The sequence below is a fragment of the Gracilinanus agilis genome, chromosome 4 (genome assembly GCF_016433145.1).
Source record: "Gracilinanus agilis isolate LMUSP501 chromosome 4, AgileGrace, whole genome shotgun sequence".
Taxonomy (NCBI): Eukaryota; Metazoa; Chordata; class Mammalia; order Didelphimorphia; family Didelphidae; genus Gracilinanus; species Gracilinanus agilis.
The window spans coordinates 184,824,906-184,835,893 of record NC_058133.1 but is presented as its reverse complement, the minus strand read 5'-3'; positions in this window follow the sequence as shown (position 1 = coordinate 184,835,893).

Here is a 10,988-nt window from a genome sequence, read left to right as displayed (position 1 = left end):
AAATTGGAAAAGGAGGTTATGTCCTTCAATTGGGGAATGGCTGAACAAACTATGGTATATGCGGGTGATGGAATACTATTGTGCTAAAAGGAATAATAAACTGGAGGAGTTCCAGGAGAACTGGAGAGACCTCCGGGAACTGATCCAGAGCGAAAGGAGCAGAGCCAAAAGAACATTGTACACAGAGACTGACATACTGTGGTAAAATTGAATGTAATGGGCTTCTGTACCAGCAGCAATGCAATGACCCAGGACAATTCTGAGGGATTTATGGTAAAGAATGCTACCCACATTCAGAGGAAGGACTGCTGGAGAGGAAACATATAAGAAAAGCAACTGCTTGAACGCATGGGTCAGGGTGGACATGATTGGGGATGTGGACTCGAAACTACCACACCAATGCAACCACCAACAATTTGGAAATTGGTCTTGATCAAGGACACATGACAAAACCAGTGGAAATGTGCGTCGGCCATGGGTGGGGGGGCTGCAGGGGGTGAAGGGGAAAGTAGGAGCATGAAACATGTAACCATGTTAAAAAATGATTATTAATAAATGTTTAAAAAAATAAAATAAAAAAATAGAACTCAACAACTAGAAGCAAATGACTTCACAAGGCAACAAGAATATATAAAACAAAATTTAAAAAATGCAAAATTTGAGGAGAATATGAAACACCTCATTGATACAACCAATCTGGAGAACAGGTCTTGAAGAGACAATTTAAGAATTATTGGTTTACTGGAACACCATGACAAAAGAAAAGGTTGGATATCATCCTACAGGAAATAATCCAAGAAACCTGCCCTGACATTCCTGAACAAGAGGGAAAGAGGAAATTAAAAGAATCCACAGACCACCTTCTACATTTAATCCATAACTGACAACTTCCAGGAATATTATAGCCAAATTCAAAAACTAACAGACCAAGGAAAAAAAATTTTACAAGCTGCTAAGAAAAAGTCATTCAGATACCAGGGAACCAGAATTAGGATAACATAGCATCTAGCTGCATCTACATTGAAGGACCAGAAGGCATGGAACACAATAGTCTGGAAAGCAAGAGAACTAGGACTACAACCAAGAATCAATGATCCAGAAAAACTGACTATATTTTTGCAGGGGAAAATATGGCCATTAATAAAATTGAAGACTTCCAAGCATTCATAAAGAAAAAACTAGGCTTAAACAGAGAGTTTGCTGCCCAAAAGCAGAACTCAAGAGAATCATCATAAGGTAATTAAGAGAGTGGGGAAAAAATCTTTTCTTTAAGGGACCCAATAGTTCAATCAATTTGTATCCCTAGAAGAAAAGAAGATATTGGTAAATATTAAAAATTGTTATTATCAAAAGGGTAACTAGAAAAAGTTTACTTAGAGGAAAGAGTGACAAACCATATAGGATGAAATGTCAAGATATATATCTGTATTTATTTATTTATTCATTTGTTTATTTAATTATTTATACATATGCATATGTATAAATATATATAAAACTAGAGGGACAAAAGGAGATAATATTTTAAAAAATGGGAAAATAGACAAAATGGAGTAAATTTTTTTCCATAAAGACCTTGTGGTTTGAACAGGGGAGAATATCAATACACTGGAAGGGTAAAGAGATTGGAGAGAGGAGATACTTAATACTTAAGTGCATTGAAATTAACTTAAAGAAGGAGGAATAATAAGATTCATTGGGGCAGAGAATTGATTTGTGGCCTACAGAGAAGTAGAAGGGTAACAAAAGGACTGGTGGGGAGGGAAGCAACACTAGGGAGGGAGAGGGCAGGGGGATAGCTTAAAAAGACCCTAAAGAAGAATAAGAGGGGAATAAGCAGGAAGAGGTGAGAAAGGAAAGTATAACAAGGGAGGAGATAAGGGGAACTGATTAAAAACAAAACACTGATATAGAAGGAAATAGTGAAAGAAAAAAGGGCAGGACAAGGAGAGAAAATCAAAATGTCTGGGAATACACAGTTGATAATTATAAATCTAAATGCCAAGGGGATGAATAGGCCCATAAAACAGAAGCAATTAGCAGAATGGATTAGAAACCAAAATCCTACCATATGTTGTCTACAAGAACTACACATGAGACAGGCAGACATACATAGAGTAAAAATGAAAAGCTGGAGTGAAATCTACTGGCCTTCAACTGAGAAAAAGAAGGCAGGAGTTGCAATCATGATTTCTGACAGAGCCAAAGTAAAAATAGATAATGTTAAAAGAGATAGGGAAGGTAATTACATCCTGATAAAAACATAAAAGATGAAGAAATAACAGTACTCAATATGTATGCACCAAATGGTATAGCATCCAGATTTCTAAAGGAGAATCTATTGAAGCTCAAGGACAGAATAGATAGCAAAATTATAATAGTGGGTAACCTCAACCTTCCCCTATCAGATCTAAATAAATGAAACCAAAAAAACAAATAAGAGATAAGAGAGGTGAATAAAATCCTAGAAAAATTAGAGTTAATAGATATATGGAGAAAAATAAATAAGGACAAAAAGGAATACACCTTCTTTTCAGCAGCACATGGAACATTCACAAAGATTGACTATGTAATAGGGTATAGAAACAAATGCAAAAATGGAGAAATAATAAATGCAAACTTATCAAATCATAATGGAATAAAAATAGTTATTAGCAAGGATACATGGAGAGGCAAACCAAAAACTAATTGGAAATTAAATAATATGATTCTCCAAAATAAGTTAATGAAAGAACAAATCATAGAAATAATTAATAATTTCATTTAAGAGAATGACAACAAAGAGACTTCTTACCAAACCTTACGGGCTGCAGCCAAAGCAGTTCTAAGGGAAAACTTGATACCACTGAATGCATATATTAACAAATTAGGGTGGGCAGAGAATAATGAATTGGGAAGAAACTTTAAAAACTAGAAAGTGAACAAAATAAAAATTCTCAGATGAAAACTAAATTGGAAATAGAAAAATCAAAGGAGAAATTAATAAAATCAAAAGTAAAAAAACTATAGAATTAATAAATAAGACTAGAAGCTGGTATTTTGAAAAAAAACAGATAACATAGACAAAGTACTGGTCAATCTAATTAAAAAAAGGAAAGAAGAAAAGCAAATTAACAGTATTAAAGATGAAAAGGGAGACCTCACCTCTAATTAAGAGGAAATTAAGGCAACCATTAAAAACTATTTTGCCCAATTATATGGCAATAAATATAGCAATCTGAGTGATATGGATGAATATTTACAAAAATATAAATTGCCTAGATTAACAGCAGAAGAAATAGAATACTTAAATGATCCAATATCAGAAAAAGAAATAGTACAAGCCATCAAAGAACATCCTAAGAAAAAATCACCACAACCTGACAGATTTACAAGTGAATTTTATCTAATGTTCAAAGAACAAATAATCCCAATACTATGCAAACTATTTGACATACCAAATTCTTTTTATGACACTAATATACTACTGTTTCCAAAGCCAGGCAGACCAAAATCAGAGAAAGAAAACTACAGACAAATCTCCCTAATGAACATAGATGCAAAAATTTTAAATAGAATACTAGCAAAAAGACTCCAGCAAGTGATCATGAGGGTTATCCATTATGATCAGGTGGGATTTATAACAGGAATGCAAGGATGGATCAACATTAGGAAAACCATCCTCATAATTGACCATATCAACAAGCTAACAAACAAAAATCACATGATTATCTCAACAGATGCTGAAAAAGCCTTTGACAAAATACAGCACCCATTCCTATTGAAAACACTGAAAAGTATAGGAATAGAAGGACTTTCCCTGAAAATAATAAGCAGTATGTATCTAAAATGATCAACAAGCATCATATGCAATTGGGATAAATTTGAAGCCTTCCCAATAAGATCAGGAGTGAAAGAAGAATGCTCATTATCACCTCTATTATTTAACATTGTACCAGAGACACTAGCAATAGCAATTAGAGAAGAAAAAGTAATTGAACGTTTTAAAATAGGCAAAGAGGAGACCAAGCTATCACTCTTTGTAGATGATATGATGGTCTACTTAAAAAATCCTAGAGAATCAACTAAAAAGTTAGTAGAAATAATCAACAACTCTAACAAAGTTGCAGGATACAAAATAAATGCACATAAATAGTCAGCATTTCTATATATTTCCAACACTTTGCAGCAGCAAGAGGTAGAAAGAGAAACACCATTTAAAATCACCCTGACAATATAAAGTATTTGAGAATCTATCTACCAAGACAAACACAGGAATTATACGAACACAACAACAAAACACTTTCCAAACAACTAAAACTAGAAATAAACAATTGGAAAGACATTTATTGCTCATGAGTAGGATGAGCTAACATAATAAAAATGATTTTTCTACCCAAATTAATTTACTTATTTAGTGTCACACCTATCGAACTACCAAGAAACTTTTTTACTGAATTAGAAAAAAACTATAACAAAAGTCATTTAGAAGAACAAAAGATCAAGAATATCAAGGGAAATAATGAAAAAAAAAATGTGAAGGAAGGTGGCCTAGCAGTACCAGATATTAAACTATATTATAGAGCAGTGGTCATCAAAACAATATGGTCCTGGCTAAGAGACAGAATGGATGATCAGAAGAATAGACTTAGGGTAAGTGAGGTCAGCAAGACTACCTATGATAAACTCAATAAACCCAACTTTTGGGACAAAAGTCCACTGTTTGACAAAAACTGCTTGGAAGATATGGTAGAGATGAGGTTTAAATCAACATCTCGTACCCTACATCAAGATAAATTCAGAATGGGTGAATGACTTGAATATAAATAAGGAAACTATAAGAAAATTAGGCAAACACAGAATAGTATACTTGTCAGATCTCTGGGAAAGGAAATTTTAAAACCAAGCAAGAATTATAAAAAATTACAAAATGTAAAATAAATAATTTTGATTACATTAAATTAAAAAGGTTTTGTACAAACAAAAACAATGCAACCAAAATCTGAAGGGAAACAACAAATTGGGAAAAATATTTATAAATAAAAACTCTGACAAAGGTCTAATTACTCAAATATACAAGGAGCTAAATCAATTGTACAAAAAATCAAGCCATTCCCCAATTGTTAAATGGGCAAGGGACATGAATTGGCAATTTTCAGATAAAGAAATCAAAACTATCAATAAGCACATGAGAAAGTGTTCTAAATCTCTACTAATTAGAGAAATGAAAATCAAAACAACTCTGAGGTATCACACCTAACCGATTGACTAAACAGACAGCAAGGGGAGAGTAATGAATATTGGTGGGGATGTGGCAAAATTGGGACGTTAGTGCTGTGTTGGTGGAGTTGTGAATTGATCTAACCATTCTGGATGGTAATTTGGAACTATACCCAAAGAGCACTAAATGATTTGCTTGCCTTTGATGTAGCAATACCTTTGCTGTGTTTGTACCCCAAAGAGATCATAGGGAAAAAACATTTAAAAAATTTGTGTAACTGTGATCTTTGTGGTGGCAAAAAACTGGAAAATGAGGGGATGCCAACCAATTGGGGAATGGCTGAACAAATTGTTGTACCTTGTTGTGATGGAATACTGTTGTGCTCAAAAGAATAAACTGGAGGAATTCCATGCGAATTGCATTGACCTCCAGGAACTGATGCGGAGTGAAAGGAACAGAAACACGAGAACATTGTACACAGAGACTGATATACTGTGGCACAATCAAATGTAATGGACTTCTCTACTAGCAGCAATGCAATGATCCAGGACAACTCTGAGGGATTTATGGAAAAGAATGCTACCCACATTCATAGGAAGAACTACAGGAGTGGACACACAGAAGGTAAACAACTGCTTGAACACATGTGTTGATGAGGACATGATTTGGGAAGTAAATTCTAAACAACCACCCTATTACAACTATCAATAATATGGAAATGGGTCTTGATTGATGACACATGAAGAAACAAGTGGAAATGCATGTCAGCTACTGGGGGTTGGGGGTTAGAGGGGGAGAGAGTAAGAACATGAATCATGTAACCAGGGAAAAAAGTTTTTTTTCTAAAGAATAAAAAAAATATATTGTGATCATTAATTAGTGCATTATTTTCCAATTTTCTTCACTTTGCATCAATTCATGTTGTTCTTCCCATGTTTCTCTATATTTATAATACTTACTATATTTTATAACATAGTGATATTCTATTGTATTGCTGTATCAACAATTCTTTAGTCAATCACTAATCAGTAGACAATTTTTTTCCAATTCTTTACTACAACAGTAAATGTGACTTCGTTGAAGACTTGTGCTATGCTTTGTTTCCTTTGAAATACCATTATGTAGGATAGTGTCTGGAACATAATAGGAACCTTATATGTTAATTGACCAACTCATCTGAATACAATTCTACATTTTTTAGAATATATGGGTACTATACTTTCCCCTTCTTTTTTTTCTTCTGGGTTTTGTTATTTCTACAAAAAGGCTTTTGGATTTAGTGGCATTGCCTTGTCTTTTTGTATGTTAACAAAAGCTATTAATTCATCAAATAGTTTCCAGTGAGCAATGATGAAAAAAATGGTGGATTACATAATTTCACCAGATCTTTTTAAATGTCTAGCAATAGAAGGTAGCACTTAGATTGAACTTTAAATTCAGTTAGGTTTTCTACGATGCAGAGGTATAGAATTAAAATTCAATATCCAAATACTCCAAGTATTCTTTTTATAAGATTTATTAATAATAGCTCAAAGTAAAGGGAATTAAAGTGAGAGAGAGAAAAAAAAAGCATTTTTCCGGCTATGTTAGTAGGAAAAAAGACTGTGAGGGCATGGTTACAAAATCTTTTAACAACAAAATGTAAGGATGTAAGTGAGGACACCGAGAATATAGGGGCTCTAAGCTTGCATAAAAGATATCTCCCCAGGAGATTTATAGGGGAGCTAGGCATTAGAAGCAACAGATGTTCCACTGATAAGGGTCTTACAGACATTATTTGAGGGGAAAGCTTTGGGAGATTTAGGGGTGGCCCTGATACTTCTACTTCATTTAGTGAGCCAATGAATTACATTCAGAATCAGGTGTACTCATCAATACAGATCTGGAGGGCCCCATGTCTAAGAGACAATTATACTAAGTATTTCCAACTTTCAGGGTTATGTGAGTTTCATCACTATGGGAGGGGGGAATAGATAGGGATAACTGGCATTAAAACATCAGGATCTGGGAAATAAAAGTTTGTACCCTTTGATTCCAGTGCCCTATACACCCCTTGACCCCTTCATAAAGATATTTGGGCATTACCTTGGGTTCCTCTATGCTGAAGGGCATTTTCACTTTGATTACAGAATGGATGAGCCTTACTTTGGATATATTGTTGTTGGGTATTTTGGTGTGAGTTTTAATTTGCCTGATTCAGATTATTATTTCCATAATTGTTATTATTTCTAATGTTATTATTTCTAATTGCTTGATTCCAGTTCCTACAGTTCATTATGTGATCCCTTTTTGCACAGAAGTAGCATGTAAATGATCAATATTTGGATTCCTACAAAGGGGCAATGGCTACTGGCTGACTTTCAATCTCTCTCTCTCTTTTTTTTTTATCAAATCTTCAAATCTTTCAGTTAAAGATTTTATTTCCTTCCTTAATGTTTCTGCCAAGTAATTTGTCTCCACGTTTTTCTGTTCAGGGACTCTTGATACATAAACTGTGACCCTCCTTAATTCCTCAAAGTCCATATTAGGCCAGTTTGGGCAGTTTGTCTTAAAATAATCTTGGACTGCTTTGCAACAGTTATTTACAAATGTCTTCTAATTTTCTTGACGTCCCTCTCTTTGGAAAGCTCAAGGTCTATGTATCTACCTCCAAGCTCAATAAGTCTATCCATAAATTGGGAGGGAGTTTCATCATCTGATTGTTTAAGACTCTCAAACTTGGTCCATGTACCTGACTTATCAGCATAATCTCTCGTTGCTTTTAGCAATGCTTTTCTAATGTGGCAGAGTGGCAAATATCCCCTTCATCATTTATATCCCATTTAGGAACTTGCTCAGGCCAGTGAACTGCATTCCTTCCCTAAGTTTTATAAACAAGAGAAACAATTTTAGTTTTATTTCTTTCTGTCAAAAAAAAGGCTTGGAGCAAGTTTTACACATCTTGATATGAAAGATTACACATAGAGAAAATGTTGTCCAGCATCTTTATTATGACCACAGGTTCTTCCTCAAAACTAGGAATATTTTGCTTGAATTTCTTAATATCTTGAGTTGTAAAAGGTGTGTGGTGCCTTAAGGTCACCACTTCTACATCCCTATTTAAGTTGGGTACTTACTGTAAGGGGGAAAGTCCTTAAAATTAATTAGTTGTGCTCTTTGTCTTTTGTTTGGATGTCTGTGTTGATACAGAGAAAGTAAGGGGAGGATTAGAGGGAGGAGCCAGTGAGGTGAGAGGGTGTGGTTGGTTTGGGAATGGGGAATAATGGAGGCTGGGAGAAGGGACAGGGATGGGCAGGCCTCTGGGAGAAAGGACAAGGGTAGACAGGGCAGCCAGGAGCTGCAAAAGGTGAAAGAGAAAGTTTTCCACCTGAGGCACAGATGGGGAGGGACATTCTTTTTGTGAGTTAAGATCAGTAAAGGATTTCTCAAAATTTTCCATTTGGGTCTGTATTTTAAGTAGACTGATTTTCTTTTGTTTAGTGTTGATGCCAATGAAAATAAAGCCTACTAGCGACATCATGGAGAAAAAATCAGTCTGAACCCATAAGGTTTTCAAACTGAATTAAAAAGTCCCTGGGAGTATAAAGTGTTCTGTCATATTTTGAACCATGTTTTGTAACATATTTTCTCAAATAAAGCTCAATGGGTTTTGTTTACAGGAATAACAAAAGACCCTGACTTGGAGGTTAGGATGTAGCAAAGATTCTTGGAAAAGTATTATTCCTCTCCTCCTCCCTAGGGGCAAAATGGCCAGTGAGAACAACAGGATATTTGAATATGAACTACAGCTACCCTCTATGTTTTGGGTCTGGAGAAGAAGAAAAAATTCAGCCTTATCCCCCCCCAAAAAAAGTTGGCTTCAGGTCCACTGACTTGCTACCTGGCCCCCTGTACCTGGAGGGAGTGGGGTGGTGTGGAAAGCCCATGGCAGGAGAAAAGCCCAATTTCTCTGCTCACTTAAAGATTCTGAAATCTCTGTTTTGCAAAAATTGTAAGATTAAAATTAAATATCCAAATACTCCAATGATTATTTTATAAGATTTATTAATAATAGTTCAAAGTAAAGGGAATTAAAGTGAGAGAAAGAGCATTTTCCCAGCCTCCTTAGCAGGAAAAAAGACCATGAGAGTGTGGTTACAGAAACTTTTAACAATAAAATGTAAGGACATATATGAGGACACAGAGGAGGGAAATACTAAAGGAATTCTGGGGAATGTAGTCCTGGGGTACACAATTCCAGCTACACAGAGGCTAGGTAGGAGAGAACAGTTAGTTCAAAGGCTTCTAAATGAGAGAGATTGACACATACAAGGAAGAGCATATATTCTGGCTTGACTAGAATATAGAAGATATATTTTCTACCAAGATGGAAGCACTTTAAATCCAGAGATGTGGCCTATGTGATAGTCTGGCTTCAGAAATGGCCCTTTATTAGAAGTTTGGTAGTCAAGAAATAAATTGCTTTTGTAACAGCAACTTATGGAATCATATAGTAAGACATGAATTAGTTGTGAACTGTAATACTGAACACATCTGAAATATTTAATAGTTATTGTGAATAGAGGGAAATATATGCTATAAGTAGCATTATGACTGCCTCTAAGTAGATCAAAATAACATAATCTTAGCATATCTAATTGTCCTTTTTGGAAAACAGAATCCTCAGATTCTTAGGTCATAGTAATGCTTTAATGAAAGGCATGTGTCAAGAGCTCAAGTAAAATTATGACTACATTTTAGATATATTGCTATTTGACAGCAGATGATCAATGATCTGTTGGCTCCTAACTGACTAAAGAGAGAATGAATTCCTTATGGAATAACATCTGTACTACTCCAAAACAGACCCTTTACCAATTACTTTATCTATGTAGTGTGGATAGAGTTTTAGCAAATGAAAATGGTTTTATAATAGCAATAAACAAGGACATGGAGTAATTATATTGTGTGATAGTTTACAGAGAGAGTAATTATACCCTGTGTTATTTTACAGCATGCTCAAATATTTTATGTGTTAATATTACTTCTAAATGCTGATTTCTAATATAGCAGCTGTATATAACACTGGCATACTGCTACCTCTGTGTGTCCTATCCTAAATTAACACACTTTTAGAACAGCATTTGGATGACAGGACTGAATCTTTATTTCTAACACATTTTAATTGGCTATAATGATTAAAACTGAATGGAACCTATAAAATATAGAATATTACTATCTTATAATGTTGATTTTGGTTGTTAGACTCAGTGTAAGAGTGGATTTGAAACCTTGTTATTTTGCATATTTATATAGGCACAGTGTGTGGCTGAGAATGGCTGTGGTGGCATCCCTGACTTGTCAAAGTATTATAATATTGGGTTAGACTTTTGAGAGAGTCCATTGGAATTTCCTTCCCTACAGACCATAAAGATTTCAACTATAGGTATGTTAATAGAATTCTATTATCATTCTGTCATATTATTGTAGAAAAATGTTTTAGAATTGGAAAGAACCATAAGAATTTAGATCAGTCATGTCTAAAATTCAGAGTAAAGTTGCATGGAAGGCCAATACTTGAACCCAAAGGGTGTATAATCAACCATTTAAAGATACTTTTAAAGGTACTAGCTTACCAACAATAACCAAATGTGGGTCCTGTTTGGCAGCAATAAAGAGTGTATTAAGGATAATAATATGAAAACTTGGAAAAGGTAGGTGGTGAATGATTATGGAGAGTTTAAAGACAATATCCTAGAGAAAATATGGAATTATAGAAGATTATTACTTAGGTTTGGGTAGGGATTAGATA